Here is a 19407-nt window from a genome sequence, read left to right on the forward strand (position 1 = left end):
ATTTTCTTATTCTAGGCCTTCCTTTTCAGAGTTCCTATCTGTATTTTTCTTATGCCAGGCCTTGCTTTTCAGAGTTCTTCTCTGTATAATCTTATTCTACACCTTCCTTTTCAGAGTTCCTCTCTGTATAATCTTATTCTAGGCCTTGCTTTTCAGAGTTGCTCTCTGTATAATCTTATTCTAGGCCTTCCTTTTCAGAGTTCCTCTCTGTATACTCTTATTCTACACCTTCCTTTTCAGAGTTCCTCTCCTATCTAACCCAGATTCCTTCCTGGACCAGATAGTTTCAATGGTCTTTGGAGTCCCACAGAATGAAGCAACTTCCACAGAGGAGCAACTAGGCTAGCAAAGGCCTCCCATTTTTGAGTATCACTGACGTGTCTGCCTCATTTGTGAAAGTCTGCTCCGTTCCCTAAGGAGTTTGGTGAACTGGGACCCTCCCACTGAAGCAGCCCCAGTCATGTTACTTGAGTGAATGAAGATGGCTCTCATTCTGTTTAGTTAGCAGAAGCCCCAATGATAACTTATGCAATAAATTCTGATAATAATAATTATAATAGCAACCATTTAAAGAATGCTTTAAGACTGGCAAAGCGCTTTACAAGTGTCTCATTTGATACTTGTTAACAACCCTGTTGCTGTTGTCATTATTCAGTCATGTCCACCTCTTCATGACCCTATTTGGGGTTTTCTTGGCAGAGGTAGTGAAGTGTTTTGCCATTTCCTTCTCCAGTTCCTTTTACAGATGAGGAAACTGAGGCAAAGAGGGTTAAATGACTTGCTCAAGGTTATACAGCTAATATGTGCCTGAGGCTAGATTGGAACTCAGGCAGGTGAGTTTTCCTGACTACAGGTTCAGCTCTCTATCCACTTCGGCACCTAGCTAGCCCAACAACCCTGGTAGATAGATGCTATTATTATTTCCATTTTACAGAGGCAGAGAATAAGGTTAAGTGGCTTGCAGGGTCATACTGCTAGTAAGCAAGGTCAGATTTGAATGCAGGCCTTCCTGACTACTCATCCAGTGCTGTATCTGCTGCATCACCTAGCGATCATATGTAGTCCTTGTGGGTTCAGGGTTTGTCTTCAAACTGTTATAATACATCTCCCTTTTTGCTTCTCCCTCATATCATACAAGGACATATTTTCCTGTATAATGAAAGTGCCCCCGAGGAGGCTGATCATCAGTTTCTAGCTGCTCTTTCTGCTCTCAGAGAAGTGAGCTTCTCATCTCTCATAGCACTCAGCGTGTTTGACATAATGGGCTGTGGGCCCTTGTCTCTCAGTGCTTAGGCCTGGGACTTGCTTTTAATTACAGTTGGGCTCTTTATTAAGAACTACCAGGTGGACTGGGACTAGAGGAAAAGAACATTTATCTTTTTATGTTGTCACATAATTCTTAGAATTTTTTTCTGAAGTTGGCACCTGTAGGCCTTGGTTAATGACATTGGACAAAGCTGCTCAGGTGGTGTGATGGATAGAGCTTCTGACCTGGAGTTAGGAAGACCTGAGTTCAAATTTAGACCCAGACACTCACTAGCTGTGTGACCCTGGGCAAGTCACTTAACCTCTGTTTTTCTCAGTTTCTTCAACTGTAAAATGGAGATGATGATAGCACCTTCCTCCCAGGGTTGTTGTGAGGATCCAATGAGACAATAGTTGTATAGTTCTCAGCACAGTGCCTGGCACACAGTAAACGCTGTATAAGTGTTAGTTAGCTCTTAGTCTATCAGCAACAGGCAGCTCTCAGGGCACAGTCTGTTCCCTGCTTGCCTTTTCCACTCAAAGTTTTGGTCAGGTTCTTCCTGTTTTTCTGGCTAGTTTGGGAGAAGTGATGGATACCAATCAGGAATATGACCTTTTAAGAGGAGACGGTGCAACTTTTGCTTCTCTGTCTGCTTCTGCAGGGCACTGCTCTCTCCAGTCCCCTTTGCTTTCTTCTGGCTTACTTTCTTTCCTTAGCTGTCTCTTGGGTAGGACATTTCTGTTTCCTGCTCTTCTTCCAATTCTAACACCTCCTTCCCTGTTTCCCTCAGAGGCAGGACTCCCCTACTTTCTTATGGCACAGGCAGGAAATAGGTTGCACAAAAGAGAGCAAGGTCCCAGAAAGCTCTAAGACAGGTAGGTGGTGCAGTGGATAGAGCGACAGCCTGGAGTCAGGAAGACCCCTCTTCCTGAATTCTAATCTGGCCTCTGACACATACTAGCTGTGTGACTCTGGGCAAGTCACTTCGCCCTGTTTGCCTCAGTTTCCTCATCTGCAGAATGAGCTGGAGAAGGAAATGGCAAACTGCTCTATTGTCTCTGCCAAGAAAACCCCAAACAGGGTCACAAAGAGTCATACATGACTGAAGAAAACTTGAAGTCAACAAACAAACTCTGCTCTAGGATCAAATATTAGAACCCTAGATTTGAGGTTAGAGTACCTGGGTTCAAATCCTTGCTCTGCTACTTACTGTGTGACCTTTGGCAAGTCATTAAACAATTTTTTAGACATTTAAAACTCTGGGTTTTAATTACCCATTTAGATGACCAAGAATATCTCTTCTGGGTTTAAATCCATGAACTGATGTGCTTGATTCATTAGTGTAGTTCTGGATGACCTCCTAGTCTCTGGACTCTATGACTGGACTTATGGTAACCTTAGGCAACTTTCTTGAACTTGACCATTTGAATGACTATCAGGCTTTTACAACAACCTTGGGAGGGAGGTACTATCATCTCCATTTTACAGTTGAAGAAACTGAGGCAAACAGAGGTTAAGTGACTTGCCCAGGGTCATACAACTAGCTAGTGTCAAAATCGAGATTTGAACTCAGGTCTTCCTGACCCCAAGTCAGAAGCACTCTCCATCACACCACCTGAGCATCTTTGTCCAATGTCACTAACCAAGGCCTGCAGGTGACAACCTCAGAACAAAGTTCTAAGAACTATGTGACAACATAGTTGTCATAGAATCTGTAGCCTCAAGGCCATGTGATGCCCTCTAGGTCCTCAAGTATGGCCCTCAATAAAAGGATTTGTTTTGTAAAGCCTGGACTCAGTCAAAAAGCTACACCCTAGTCACTAGATGATTGGGAGCTTCTGGATCCCTCCTTACTGTTCAGGATCCAAAGTATGGACTTTTCTGGCTATCTCCACCTTACTTTCCTCATTTCTGTGTAGAACAGCATGTTTCCTTCTTTACTGTTACACCCTCATGCAACCTCTTTTCTTCCTGGAATCCTAGCCTTGACTCAGGAGGGAAAGCCACCAGGTCACTGAGGAGACCAGCAGTACCTGCAGCAGTCATCACTGGTAAACACTGACTGAGTATGGCACGTAGAGCATTGGAATAACTTCTGTAAGTAGTTAGACACAGCAAAGAGTTGAGTTCAAATCCAGCCTCAGACACTTACCAGTTGTATGATGCTGGATAAGTCACTTAGTCTCCATTTGACTCAGTTTCCTCTTCTGTAAAATAGTACCTATCTCCCAGGGTTGCTTTAAGGATAAAATGGGTGTAATATTTATAGTGTTTGGCACATAGCAGGTGTTATATAAATGTTAGCTATTGCTGTAAATGGCAAAATCTATCAGATCGCTTTAGTGACTCTGATATAAGGCTAGTTAGAGCCAGTTACGAAATGAACTCAATGTGGCATGAAAATGATTTGATTTCTTTTTTTTTTTGGTTGGAAAAAGCACAGTCAAAAATGCAGTATTTGAGTTGTAGCACTGCCATTAATTAATCAACTATGTTGATCATACTTTCTTTGAGTCTTGGTTTCTTCATTTATGAAATGAGCAGATAACTATATTTATCTTTCTTCCCTCACAGGTCTGTTGTGAGAATCCAATAATACAAATATGAAAATGCTTTGATAATGTAAAGCTGGATATAAATGTAAGGTATCATCCTCATTAACATGTAATGAAGATGGAAGATTGGCAGAGCAGGGAGAGTCAGATTGTAAAAGACTCAGGCCTTGAGTCTTCAAGTTGCCACTAAGGGTCTTGAAGACATGGGCCATCCCAGAATGCCTCATGTCTAATTCTGCTAGGCCAGAAGCAAGAGGGGGGGCTATCTCATATGGTAATTCACCATTTGCTTGGGTTCCTGGGAGAGAACCTTCATTTTTTGGGTTTTTCTAGCAAGGAGGATAAAACAGCAATGACCTGAGTCTCTGGAAACTCTGATATCCTGGGAATGCCCCTGGTATGCTCTGAGGAGTTCAACCATGGAGGAAGATGAAAGGATGTTGATATACTCCACCACCTGGCCTGTCATCAGCATTTCTGGAAGATGCTGGGACCTAGAAGGGTTGAGACACCAAAGCCTGTGACATCAGGTAGCTGTCAGTGTGACTGTGTACCTCAGGGAACTTCTCATTTCATTATAAAGGATAAAGCATATTTTCCCCCCACTATGGTCATATGTGGTAATGAAGCATGCAGAAAACCACACAAGATAGATGGCAGCTTTCACTAGTGAAGCCGAAAACTTGGTTAACTTAATAGTCTATTTATTACATTCACTCTCTGAGCTTACAGCATCTGATTAATATCTTCTATCTTCTCTCCTGCTATACAATTAAAACTAGTAATATGTGATTGCACAAGTTGACTCTGGCAGAGATGAGTGCAAACTTTGAGGATGAGATAAGAAAGGGAAAAAGACATTTTTTTCCCTGGGTGATGATGGTGTTAAATTCATTGCGGTTTGACTCAGAGTATACATTGGAGGGAGCTGCTTTGTAGAGTTGGATACCACTGGGGTTGGAAGGGCCTTTGACAGACAGCTTTGTCTATTTCCCTACTTTCAGGTATAGCTAAATCATTCCAACTATAAATGAAGACACTGAGATGCTGTGTAAAGGGCTCTAGCCTTTGTTTCTAGTCTTGACTCCATTGCTAATGCTATGTTACTTTGGGTAAGTCATTACTCTTCTTTCTATGGGACACAGTTTCCTTAGCCATTAAAAAAAGGGATTTGGACTAGATGATCTCTAATTTCTTTTCTAGCTCTGGAATTTTGTGAAACTTAAGAAATTAAGGGCAGTTAAAATGAGAACATTCCACGTTCATCAATGATAAAGACAAAGAAGGTACACTGTGCCTTACTCACCTAGCTGGGCAAGAAGGCATTAGGTTACCCAACTATATCATGGGGAGCATCATACCATGAAGCTTCAGAAATGCTTTAGGTCAAGAGTAAAGGCAGTTTGATAAATCCCAGGGGGAAAAATGCTCCTTCTTCCTCTTCTCCCAAAGATAATGACAGTTCCTATCAAAAATGAAATTAAGAAGAGACCTTTTTCTCCTTCACATCCTAGACTTATGATTTAGAATTATCTAGTGATGCTGAATGAATCACAGGTTCCCTTAAGCTATGTTGAAAATTAGGGAGGTGAAGTTTGAAAGACTTGCTCATGTGTCTCTAGAGATCAAAGCATCAAAGGTGGGTTGGGCTCTCAGAAATTCTTTAGTCTAGCTCCTTCATTTTGTATATGAAGAATTTCAGGCTCTGGGTGGCTACTGGAGTTGTCAAAGGCCACAAAAGTAGGAAGCACAGATATTTGTAGGAGAACAGATATCTGAGCATGGTCTGGATTCAGGTTTCTTTTTAAAACCTATTCCCTTGAATCCTGAATGAACCTTATCCTTCCCCTAACAGCTCTGATTCTGATTCTCTGGACTTTACCAGAAGGTCTGAGTTGTCTTCTCACCTTGGAACTTCATTTGGTGCCTGAGGCCTTCTTGCCCTAGAGAGTATCTGTCTCTCTGGTCCCCTTCAACCATTGATGAATTCTTCCTTGGGCTCAGGCTAACCATGTTTTAGTCCCCTCCTGGCTCATAGGATTTCACCCATTGCCCCTTTGTGGGTACCTTCTTTCTACTTTCCCCTTCTGCACCCTTTTATGTGTTGACTTCCCCTATTAGATTGTAAGCTCTTTGAAGGTATGGACTGTTTTTTTTTAAAAGTTGTGTTTGTATCTCCAGGGCCTAATGTATAGTATATAGCATATAGTAAATATTAAACAAGTATGTTACCTTGCCTTGCTATCTTAACAGAGCTACCTAAGAGTAGACTCATGGGAGGTAGGGGTTTTCTCCTTATTGTGAGTCTCCATACAAGGCCTAGATGATCATTAGTCAGGTCTATGGTAGAAGAGTTCCCTTTCCAGGAATGGATCAGTCAATTTGGACTATGGAAGTCCCTTCTGACACTGAGAGTCTGAAATTTTTCTAAGAGAAAGGTTCAAGGTTCAAGTCTGGGTCCACAATTGAGCACATTCATGTGAAAAATGATAAAAAAAAGTCAGTGAAATATATGGAGGGTTGGCCTAATTTCTCAAATATTCAACTAACTGATGCTGGCTTTCGGTTATCAAACAGATTTTTGGCCTAGAATAGAATAGCTTTAGCCAGCCTTACGCAACAAGTGATTAGTGAAGGCAGATGGTTGCGAAGATTCAATGAGTAATGGAAAAATGATGAGCAGTGGTAAAGTTGGGTGGAGGACTACTGCAGTTATACTCGGCAAGGTAATTAACGTTTGAACAGACCTCTCAATTCCTCTTTAATATCTTTTTTAAGCAAGTGCCTCTCTAAGCCTTCATTCACTTTGGTGATGATTACCGGGACACGATGGCCAACTTCCAATCATTGTCTTTGATTCTTGGACTGGGTCTATACAATATGACACAAATGCGGAATATTCAGCCAAAGTAGAAACACAGTATCATGGAGCAAAAGCTGATGAATATTGTTTAGCTCAGGAATTCCTAACCTTTTTTGGTGTCATGGACTCCTTTGGCAGTCTGGGGAAACCCATGGATCCCTCCTCAGAAAGCCTACATTCATAATCAAAGGAAATGCTAAAGGGGTTAATGAAGATAAAGAGGTAGCTATTTTTTTCCCCATCCGACTTCACAGACTCCTTGAAATCTTTCCATTGACTCCTTTGGCGTCTACAGACACTAGGTTAAAAACCCTCGGTTTAATTGAATTTAACCAGATTTATTCACTTATGGGTCAGTCAAACAGATACCATCTCTATAGTGCTGTCCCAGATAACTCTCCGAAGTCAAAGAGTGATTAGGCAGATGAAAGGGGAATAGACTGAAGCCAGATGAATACTCTTAGCTCAGTCCAGCTGACAAAAATGCTGGGCACATGGTAGGCATTTAATAAATGCATGTTGCATTGAATAAAATTGAATTGAGAGTGCCTTTAAGAATCATATTAGTGATTCTTAAGTCCCATTATGCTATTTCACAAATGTCAAAAGACATTCTCCTGGGACTTTGGTACCTTCTCTAAAGCAGAGCCCAGGAACTGTTTCCTGCATTGAATCTGAAAACTGCAAAAAAAAAAATGTTATGTGAATAATAGGGGCAGATTCAGGGGTGAAAGTTGGGCAGAGCCAGAACTATTGTGGTCATACCCAGCCAAGTGTTTAATTTCTTACAGAAGACTCCTGGCCTCCTTCTAGACTGAGAGGTTCTGCAGTCACTGGTTAGCATGTGTGTGTGTGTGTGTGTGTGTGTGTGTGTGTGTGTGTGAGCCAAGAGGAGAGGAAACTCCTTGAAGGCAAGGGCCATTTGTCCTGCACCTTCCTATCTCCTCCCTAGTGCCTGGCACCGCACTGGGTCTGTAGCAGACATTCAATAAATACCTGTTGATGGAGTGACTAGCCAAAGTAATGGAGAAAAAATGTTCTCATAATGAAGTATGATTCATTCTTCCCTTTCCTGATGAGAAAGCAAAAGAAATAGGCAGCTCTCTGGATAGCATGCCAGGTGATGAAGCTACTTAGCCTGAGTGGGACCACTTATTGATCTAGTCCCCATTAGTACCGGGCTCATCAGTTCTGCATTGAAGGTGCACAGCCAGAAGCCAATGGAGAAACTTGGCCACCTAGGCTAGGCTCTCTTCTCTCCCCTACCCTATCCTCCTGTTATTCAGCAGGAGGCAGGGGAATCTACCCCTCCTTTCTTCTCCCCTCTAGGGCAGAAATTGTCTGGAGAGAAAAAAAAAATTGAGTAAACATATGCAAGAACTGGGGTTTAAACATCCCATGAAGATTAACTTATCTGCAGTAATTGACTTAACTAGGGGATTTTTAATGCTTTTCAAGGTTTCTTAGAGGAGGAAAAAAAATACAGAGTGAGTCTTGGAGCAGCCAGCAGAAAAGATATTCAGGGGGAAAAAAAGTATCTACCAGAAGCAGCCCATAGCTAGGAAATTTTAAGGCACTGATTCTAGGGGATTTAATAAGAATGTAATTTGTATAATTAACCATTCATCAATGTCAATTTCATTAAATGAATGCCAGAAATATTACCTTCAGCAGCTCGACCTAACAGGATTGGAATATATTATATGAAAAATGAACACTTAGTGTTTTTTTTTTTTTCCCTTCACTGTCTGTCACAGCAAGATTTGCAAGACTGTGAAATAATTTAAAGGGTAGTAAATGAAACTGGCTAAGGCAAATGTGTGCATTTTGGTAACTAACCTTTGTCTCATGTATGAAAGTTCATGTCAAAATGTTTTCCTATGGCAGTGACTAAAGGGGCTTATACCTCCAGGGTGATGGTGTGGGAGAGATGCCCTGTTTTTCGGGGATGCTTGTGTCCAGTGTTCTCTTTCTAGTGGTGAGCATACAGTATCTTTGCCTGAGTCTAAACCTACTGATTTCCCCCCTGTCACTCCCCACCCCACATTTTCTGATGCTTTTGAGCAATTTTGCAAATAGTCATTTGTTTCCTTGTCCAGGCAAGGTGATAATTGAAGGTGGGGTAAGGAGAAATCATTCTGAATTTTATTCATTCTAGTGTGAATCACAGAATTATGAAATATGATAATTGGAAGAAACCAGAGAGCTTGGGATCTAATCTCCAACGGAAGCAGGAGACCCCTCTATGCTATGCCTGACAGGTGCCCTCCTAACCTTTGCGTGATGACCTCTAGTGGTAGGGAACTCTTTCCCTTGGGGGCAGCCCCTTCCATTTGTTCTTTCTCCTGATAGCTCTAATTGCTCATAAAGAAGTTTTTCCTTATGATAATTTGAAATGTCTCCCTGAACTTTCCAGTCATTGGTCTTAGTTCTGCCCTTTGAAGCCTAGTAGAATGAGTTTAATCCTCTTCTATGCTGCTTACAATCATCAAGGAGGACTGGCGGAAGATTCGTGATATTTAATTTCAAGGCTGTTTGCAAGGTAGGCATATTATGGGGATTTACTCTTATTTCCCCAATGGGAAAAGTTGGAGACAGAAAGGGAAAACAACACCTAGACATTGTTAGACCCGTGGGGCAAGACAGGTGAAAACTGTAAACTTGTGCTACCGTGGTTTAGGTTAGTATTATTTCTGCTGTTTTTAAAGCTTGTATCTAGGCTCTAAAAGGCCATGGGCAACTGAATAGCATCTCTGGGAAGCTGGCATCCAGGATTTCAGGCCACTTGAGATCAGCTTTTCAAGCAACAATATGATTTTTAAAATATGAAATCATTCTGCCCAATAATTATTCAGAATTTTCCCTTATACTTTATTTTTTTTTAAAAGCAATTGGGGTTAAGTAACTTGCTCAAGGTTACACGGCCAGTTATTATTTCTGGGTGTGGTGCTGAGTATCTGAGCCCGGATTTGATCCAGGTCATCCCGACACTGGAGCCGATGCTCTTACTCGCTGAGCCACCTGGCCACCCCTAAGCAATTGGGGTTAAGTAACTTGCTCAAGGTTACACAGCCAGGTGTTTCTGGGTGGGTGCTAGGTGTCTGAGCCCGGGATTCGATCTCCAGGTGTTCTCAACAGTGGAGCCGGTGCTCTTACTCGCTGTGCTACCTGGCCGCCCCCCCCCCCCCTTATACTTTAGAAACAGCACAGTGTGATGGAAAAGGCTTCCATTATATTAAGATTTGTGAGACTGGTGGTGAGAGCTGGAATAGACTATCTCTCAAATTCTAAGTCATCAATGTCATCATCACCACCACCACCACCACCACCACGAATAAGCATTTATTAATCACCTCCTATGTGTGCTAAGTGCTGCGAATACAAAGGCAAAAAACCAGTCCTTGTTCTCAAGGAACTCACATTCTATTGGAGGAGACAATGTGCAAACAACTATATGTATATAAGATATATCTATATTTATATTAGAGGTAGCTAGGTGGCATAGTGGATAAAATGCCAGACTGGGTTGGGAAGACTCATCTTTGTGAGTTCAAATCTGGCCTCAGACACTTAGCTGTGTGACCCTGGGTAAGTCACTTAACCCTGTTTGCCTCAGTCTCCTCATCTGTAAAATGAGCTGGAAAGGGAGATGGCAAACCACTCCAGTATCTCTGCCAAGAAAACCCCAGGTAGGGTTGTGAAGAATTGGAAATGACTGAACAATAAAAACAAAAACATCTATAAATCTGTGTTTATATCTATATCATTATATTTATCTATCTTTATGGCAAATAGGAGGTAATCTCAGAGGGAAGGCACTGCCATTGAGGGGACAAAGAGCAAAACACTTCAGTTTTCTCCCTGGGTGCAGTCCAATGAGTACTTATTACCACTGAAATTTTAGAGATGTAAGTGAAAGTATGGCATCATCAGTAGGGATGGTGGATTTGATACAGTACAAGGATTATAGCTATGCACCTTTGGATAAATTGCTTAATCTTTCTGTGCCTCAGTTTTATTATCTTTAAATCGAGGGGAATGGACTAGTCAATTTCTAAGGTCTCTTCTATCTCTGGAAGTTTGTGATTCTTTACTTCTCATTAGGGCAAAAGTTAGACTATTATCTCCCTTCCATGTCAGTGTTATAACTGGATATCATTTGAATGTTCCACTGATGCTTCAATCTCAAAATGTCCAATACTAACCTGAACATCTTCTTCACATAACTAATAAGTGTCTGAGGTCAAATTTGAACTCAGATCTCCCTGACTCCAGGCCCAGGGATCTATCCATGGTGCCACCTAGCTGCCCTCCCCTTCCATTTTTCCTTAATTCTATTAACACCATCCTCCCTGGCACTGTTTTTTAATCCTTAATCCTTCTTCATGCTGGACTCTTTCCCTACCCTCACTCACACCTACCCTTAATCCCATCCCTTATTCAGTTAGTTGCCAAGTCCTGTTGATGCTACTTCAGAATCACAGACACTCTGAGATGTAATCTTAGAGGTCCCATTATCTGATGTAAACAAAATGTACCTGATAACTAGTCATTCAGCTTGAAGACTTGAAGGTAGAGGGAGTTATCTCCTGAGTCAGAACATTCCACTTTGGGATAACTCAATGTCAAGCTAAAATTTCCCTGTGTGCCTTTCACCTCTTGCTTCTTGGACTGTCCTTTGGAGTCCAGCAGAACAGCACTAATCCATCTTCCCCAGCTAAGCTCCTTCAGACACTTGAAGATATCCATCACATTCCCCCTCCAGTAAGTGAGCATTTGCCTGGTCCTAACACTGTCAAGGATTGGACACTGGATTGGCATCATTCATCCTTGCTGTGTTAGTCCTTTGTGATCACTTCTTCCTTTTCTGGAGGTCCAATAACAATTCCTTTACATTTTGGAATTTTGCCAGAGGTTAACATCTCATTGGCCTGTAGTTTATAGACACTATTTCATTTTTTTAAAATGAGGGCATTATTTGCCCTTTTCTAGTCTGGTGGTACTTCCATTCATCATGACTTTTCAAGGGCCACTGACAGTAGTCTAAGAAGTAATCATATTCACCATTTTTTTTCAGGACCCTGGGACAGAGTTCATTTGGGCCTACATGTATGGTCAATTGTTCTCATACTATTTCCCTACTTCGATTCTAAAAGTGTGGTCTGAGGACTCACCCTATCAGGAGGTCTGTGAGGTCAAAACTATTATCATAATAATATTAAGACATTTGAATTTTAACATGGGAAATATTGATAGACATAACCCACATAAACAAAAGCTTGGGGGTGGGTGGGGCACTTCAATAATTTTTAAGAGTGTAAAGGGGTCCTGAGACCAAAAAGCTTGCAGCATTTACATAAAGAGGGGGGATAGCACTAACAATGTGGGTGGCTGGGAGCGACTAGGGAAAGCTTCACAGAAGTGGTATCTGAACCAAGCTGAGGGAAGATAAGGATTCTGAGAAACAGAAAGGATGAGGAAGTACTTTGCAGGTGTAAGGTACAACCCGTCCTAATGTATGAAGTTGGGAGATGTCATGTCAAGTTCAGGGAACACTTAATAGTCCAGTTTGGGGAAAACAGAATGTATGAAGGGTAGTTATATGAACGAAGGCTAGAAATTATAGGTTGGAGTCAGGTTGTAGAGGGCTTTCAATGTCCAGCATAAGAAGTTGTCTTTGAGACAAAAGGGAGCTATTGAAGGCTTTTGAATAGTGGAATAACATAGTCAGATCTATGCCTTACAAAGGTTATTTTGGCCAAAATGGGAAAGATAGATTGGACAGGAGAGACTTTGGGTTTTGGCAGACCAATTATGAGGTTATTAAAATAGTTCAGCTGCAAAGGTGATAAGGGCCTGAATTATGATGAAGGCCAAGTGAGTGGAGAGGAGGGAACACAAAGGAATAGATGACTAATGGTTGAATTTCAGACCTGGGAAGTGGGGCAGTATGACAGTATTCTGGGGCTCCTTCCCTATGCCTGAGATATTACTACCTAAGTGACTACTTAGTTTGCTGATGCTAGATGTAGGTTATCAGGGTCAAGCAACTCTGAGAACTGGTCATGTGGAAAATCAAGAAACATGGGTCCAAATATCACCAAGATGAAAACCATCTTGCTGATCTCAGCTCCTTTTTTATTCCTGTGGATTTCTTTATCAGCAAGAATACATGCCCCCAATTAGGCTCCATTCCTCAGTGCAGGCAGGTCTCTGCCCTCAGAGGAGGCAAACTTGCTTACGAAATGGTAACAGAAGTCATTCTTGGAGGGACAGCCATTTTGCCAACAGGGGTCTGAGCAGGTATCCATCTATAGGGGTCAACTCAGTCATTTAATTTTATGTTTTTTCATTTCAGAGAAAGAGAGGAGTTAGCAGCCTGTGGGCATTTGTATTTTCAGTGAGCAGTTGAAGAGAGGGAGATTGAGGTTTGGCTGCTGCCCTTCATTTTCCTGGTCATCAGTCTTCACCCAGCTCAGCTGTAAAGCAGCTGTGGGGTGAACCTTGTCTGATGGCCAGTAGAAGAGGGCCTTAAGGACCCTGGGCTGCTGGTCTCAGAAGAGAGAGCATGTGGGAAACCCCATAGAATGATGTTAATTCTTCTATGGAAAGAACCAGGGAATCAGAGACCTAGGTGCAAGTTGTGACTCTGAGTCTGCCTGCCTCAAGTCTCTTCCTATTCCAATTCATCTTCTATTCAGTCATGAAAGTGATTTTCCAAAAGCACAGGTCCAACCAAGACTCCCCCTTCCCCTCCACCACCCACTCAATAAACTCTAACAGTTTCCTATTACTTCCAGGATCAAATATAAAACCTTCTATTTGCAGTCAAAGCCCTTCATAGTCCAGCCCTCTCCTACCATTCTAGTCCTCTTAAACTTTACTTCCCAAGAGATCCTCTTTGATCCAACCACACTGGCCTCCTCCCTATCCCTGCCAGCATTTTCTCTGGCTGTCCCTCATGCTTGGGACACTCTCCCTCCTTAATTCCACCTACTGGATTCCCTGGCTTCAAGTCCCAACTAAACCCTCATCTTTTATAGGAAGACTTTTCCAACTCCTCTTAATTCTAGGGACTTCCCTCTGTCAACTACTTCCTATTTATGCCATATATACCTTGTTTGTGTTTATTTGCATGTAGTCTCTAATCTCAGAGTGTAAGCTCCTTTAGGGCAGGCACTATCTTTTGCCTCTTCTTGTATCCCCAACACTTAGCACAGCACATAGTAGCACATACATGATTGACTGATTGATTGATCTCTCATAAACTAGTTGTGTGATTGCAAGGAGGCATATCTCCATCATTTTCTTATCTTCTAACGTGAAGAGTTTGGATTAGATGATCATAGATTTTAAAAGGTTAAGGATCTTGCTCAAGGTTAAACAGGTAGCAGCTGACAGGGCTGGGATCGAACTTGACTGTGGGTCTAGTTCTCCAAGCCCCCTTCCAGCTCTGAAATCCTATGCAGTTATCTGACTGATTAGCACAATTTGAGATTCTTGCCTATCTTCTTTGTACCATTGGCCAACACACAGACTTGGGAGAATCTTTCATAGTTAAATTCATCTCTTTGGGCGGGCCTTCTCCATTCCTTATGCGTTCCAGGCAGGAGAAGGGCACTTGCAGTGTTCAGATTTTGAATGTTCATGTGGGCACTGAGGCTTGTAAAGGCCACCTAATCAATTTACTTTGCCAAGAAGACCTACGAAGTCATTGGTCACATACATTTAAAAAGAATGAAAGAAAGAACTTTACTTCCTTTGAGTGGTCTGCTCTGTGAGCACTTGGAAGCCAGGGTCCAGGTTGCCTAGGGCTCCAGAGCTATACAAGGTTGTCCAGACATGCAGACACACCCATACCTACCTCTATTATCATCACCACTCCCAGCATGAGGAGTTTGTGCTAGAGAAATCCCTGAAGGAGACTTGGGATTAGAGACTCTTAGAGATGCAGAAATGCACATGGGAGTATTTTAGTTTCTTCCAGTGATTACAGTCCCTTTCCACCTCCACAGAAGCTGCTGACACTGACTCAGGAATGGGATCTGCCCCCAGCACATAATCATAGCAACAGAAATTAATAATCTATACTTAATGAGCTTGAATTCATAATTATTTTAATTATGAAGCTCTCTCCTCCTTCACTCCTGCTGCCAGGGCAGGCATGGCCCTTCTCACCCAGTGAAAGGCATCAGAATTGTAGTAGATAAACCTTAATTAAAACATCTGAAAATACAATGACTAAATTAAAATGCTGTGACATGTCATTTTCATCTCATTTTGATTTCTTGTTTGTGATACTAAAGGCTTCCTTGCTTCTAGGCGGGGGCATGGTGGCTTCCCAGGGCAGCCAGCCCTTCTTCAGTAAGCCACTACTGCCAAGTAAACATCCCACTGATCAGTTCAGTTGTTTTTTAGTCATGTCTGACTCTGTGACCCATTTAGAGTTTTCTTGGCAAAGATACTGAAATGGTTTGCATTTCTTTCTCCAGCTCATTTTACAGATGAGGAAACTGAGGTAAACAGGGTTAAGTGACTTACCCAGGGTCACACAGCTAGCAAGTGTCTGAGGCTGGGTTAGAACTCAGGAAGATGAGTTTTCCTGACTCCAGGCCTGGTACTCTATCCTCTGCACCACCTAGCTGCCCCATGTAAGAGAACAATTTGACAATAATGGAGGTTAGGTCACTGCTCCTTTAATGGCAGGAAGATCATTTTTGCTTCACTTTTCTTTTTCTAACAATACCTAGACCAAGGACATATACAAGCTAAGTCTTGGGTACTTCATGAGAATGTACTGATTCTTTAGCACAAGTATGATGGATGACCACTTGTTGGATATGATATAGAGGAGATAATAGCAAATACTAATAGTTGATGTCTACATAGGGATTTAAAGCTGGCCAAATTCTTTATACACATTATCTCATTTGACCTCCACAACTACAGTAGGAGATGTTTTAAATTTAAAAAAAATTTGAAATTCAGATTTGCTCAAAAGGTTATTTAGGGCAAGATTGTGAAAGGCCTTGATTTCATACCATATGAGAATCCATTATATAAAATGGGAATGTTTAACATGGACAAGAGAAGATGTAGGAAGGAAATGATAGTTGTCTTCAAGTATCCAAAGAGCTGAGAATAGACTTGTTTCACCTGAAGGCAGAAATTGCTAAGGGACAATTTTAGATTCAATATAAGGAAAAATTTACTGGTAATCAGAGCAATCCAGAAATTGAAAGGGTTGTTCTAAGGAGTAGTGGATTTCTCTTTACTGAAGGGCTTTGGGCAGGGGCTCGATGACCATTAGTGGGGTATGATGCAGAGGAGATAAAAACAACAACAATAATAGGGCACCCAGGTGGCACAGAGGAGAGAGGGCAGGACCTGGAGTCAGGAATACTCATCTTCCTGAGTTCCAATCTGACCTCAGACACTAACAAGCTGGGTGACTCTGGGCAAGTCACTTAATCCTATTTGCCTCATCTATAAAATGAGCTGGAGAAGGAAATGGCAAACCACTCCAATATCTTTGCCAAGAAAACCCCAAATGAAATCATGAAGAGTCAGACATGACTGAACAATAACAAAAATAGCTAATTTTTACATCCTACTCTAAGGTTCACAAAATATTTTACATATCTTATTTGATTCTCATGATAACACTGGAGGGTAGATATTATTATTGTACCCATTTTATAGATGAAGAGACTAAAACTGAGAGAGGTTAAATGGCTATTAAGTGTCTCATAAGGGATTTAAATCACAAGTCTTCCTGACTTAAAGTCTAGCACTCTAGGGTGGCTAGGTGGCACAGTGAGTAAAGCGCTGGCCCCAGAGTCAGGAGGACCCAAGTTTGGTTCTGGCCTCAGACACTTAACACTCACACACACAAAAAACTAGCGGTGTAACATTGGCAAGTTACTTAACCCCAATTGCCCTCCAAAAGGCAAAAAAAAAAAAGTCTAGCACTCTAGCCATCCCACTAACCAGCTGCTTTCAGGGATACTCTTTCAGGTGTGGGTTGAACTAAGTAGCCTCTGAGATCCCTTTCAATTTTGAAATTTTTGTAATAGGGATCATGTAGTCATTTCCCTCTCCCTGCTCCATCTTGTTTCCCTTAAAATTTTTACATCTGAATTTGGGTGGATTTGGTTATCTCCAGGGCTGACATGGATGTCTTGCTGTGGTAAAACACCAAAGGCACCTCAACAACAGACTCCCTGTTCTCATGGTTGTTCATTTCTCCTGCAGTTGTAGGTTTGAAGATCATGAGACCTCAGATTTATGAGCTGGAAGGCACCTTAAAGGCCATCTATTCCAAAAGTCTTCATCATGTATCTCCAACCTGGCCCCAACCAACCCCAGTCTCATTGTACATTACTCCCCTTCCATTACTTGGAGATCCAGTCAACACAGATGACCTTCATCTCATATCTCTGGACTTTGAATTGCTACTCTACAAATAATTCCTGTCTTTCTTCAAGACACTGATCAATCACTTCATGAAAGTCTATCTTGATCCCCCAATTGCTAGGGCCCCCTCTAAACCTTTGTGATATATATATATATATATATATACACACACACACACATTTATATATATTTCCTGAATATACTTATTTACTTATCTTCCTCATTACAATGTAAGTCCCTTGGGAGTAGATGGTCTCATTATTTGTGTCCCTAGGACCTAGCATGGTGCTTGGCCTTGTAGGTGCTTAATAAATGATTTTTGATTGATTGGGGAGACTGAGACTCAGAGAGGTTAAGGGACTTGCCTGTGATTTATACAATTAGTGAATGTCAGAAGAAGACTTTGAACTCCAAATTCTAGCACCCTATCCACTATATATTCCCTAACGTTTATCTTTCCTCCTGGGCCAGAGCCTTTGCTTCTCATCTTTTCTATACCTGTACTCCTCAGTGTAAAGGCATAAAAATCACACTTTATTTAGCTGTTTGGGGTACCCAAACTACTCTGGTGGGATGAATTTTGAGGTGTCAATTCAACATAGGTTGACCAACTGGAGGCACATACAGGAGTTACAGAGTCCAGTTTGTTTTTGGCAAAGATACTAGAGTGGTCTGCCATTTCCTTCTCTACAGATGAATTGGACTTGAATTCAGGTCTTCCTGACTCTAGGCCCAGCATTCTGTCCTACTTGCTTTCAAGATAACATTTACTAGGAGATTCCAAACGGTTCTAAATCTCTTAGGTTTGTGTCTTAGCTCTTTCCCTACAGGGCTATGGAAGAAGCCTTAATTCTTTTCAGTTTTACCTTGGTTTTATCCCAACCCCAAGCTAGAGTGTCTTGCCTAAGCTGTTCTGAATCATTCTGGGTTCTATAGGTACTTTCCCTAAATTTTATGCTGAACAGCATTTTAGGCCTTTCCCCAATGCCCTAAGTGTAACCTTTCACCTACAAATACAGTGGAGAGACATCTCTTTGCATCTTCTCCCTAACCCATTCTCATACTGACTGTCTCAGACTCATTCTGCTTCTCCTCTCATGGCTCACTGTTCTCTTCTTCCCACTGCCTCAGTCCAGTGCTTTTCATCTACTGTTCAGCTTCCTTCCTGTCAATCTTATGGTTGATGGCTTCCCATCAATCTGCAAATTTATATTCACAAGCACCTTCATTTACATAGGGAATGCCTGTAAAGGCTCCTGCTTGTATGGCTAGAGTGTATACATAAAGCAAATGCAGTCATAATGATAGCTAGCATTTAAGGAAGGATCTGCCTATTTCACTTTCATTCAGCATCCCCCACATGGTCTGCAATGACAGGTCTAATCCACAGGGAGAACCTAGTCTAGGAGCCAACCTTGTCATTAAAAAGTCACCTTCAGATTGGAATCATAAAAGAAAGAATTTTTTTTTTTTAAGGAAAATACTATCCTAACTTGCTCAGACTTTCCCAAGTGAAAGCAATTTCAAAAATATTTTTCCTTGGAGACAGATAATTGGAAAGTTAAGCCTCATACACACACACACACACACACACACACACACACACACACACATCTTGCTTTTGCTTGAGTCTGCTTGGGATGGAAGCAGTCTCCCCAGCTGCAGCTTTGCTTTCCTATCAGATTGCTGGAATAGATTCCAAGGCAGGCCTCTGGACATTCCCACTGCTCTCTAGAGTTGCCAGTTTGGATAATGAAATGGAGAAAATTTCAGGGCTTCTTCTTTGCTCCAGACTGGTTTTTCTATTCCCTGGGTGACTCTCATATCGACTATCTCCCCTCCTCACCCCCAACAGGAAATTACTCCAGCAAAACATACAATCTGGTGCTTTGAGAGCTGCCGAAGCTGCACAGAAAATCTTACTCATTGCAGATGTGCTGAGCTATTCGGTTACTCCTGAAAACTTGGAATGGCAGGTGGGGGTGGGGGGTGGGGAGAAGGGAAAGGAGTGTTACTATCACTGAAATGCAGTAAGAAAAATGAAGTGAGGGCTTTACTGCCTGTGAAAAGTATATCACATTCCCGTTAAAGCTGAGAGATAAATAATTTTCTTTATGATAGTGTCGGGGGAAGGAGATACATAACTTCTTTAAGAATAACTTCTGACTCTTTTAGCAGGTCAATATACTGAGAGAACCATAATGATTTTAGCCTTAAGATGGATGTCCCAAAATGGTGGGGCATTGTCATTGCCATAAATTAGTCACGCCAATAACGTCTGCCTCTGACCTGTACCATGCCCACTCTCCAGACTAACTTCTCCCCCA

General features: G+C 41.8%; 1 protein-coding gene across 1 annotated transcript in view; it reads right to left on the reverse strand.

Annotated features, from left to right (window-relative positions):
* Positions 1–19407, reverse strand: part of KIRREL3 (kirre like nephrin family adhesion molecule 3) — a 781784-nt gene that overhangs the window by 358298 nt on the left and 404079 nt on the right. The gene's annotated exons all lie outside the window — the stretch shown is intronic.

The sequence above is a fragment of the Petaurus breviceps genome, unplaced genomic scaffold, assembly GCF_028583685.1.
Source record: "Petaurus breviceps papuanus isolate PSGF00001 unplaced genomic scaffold, PetGlider_PUasm1.0 91133, whole genome shotgun sequence".
NCBI lineage: Eukaryota > Metazoa > Chordata > Mammalia > Diprotodontia > Petauridae > Petaurus > Petaurus breviceps.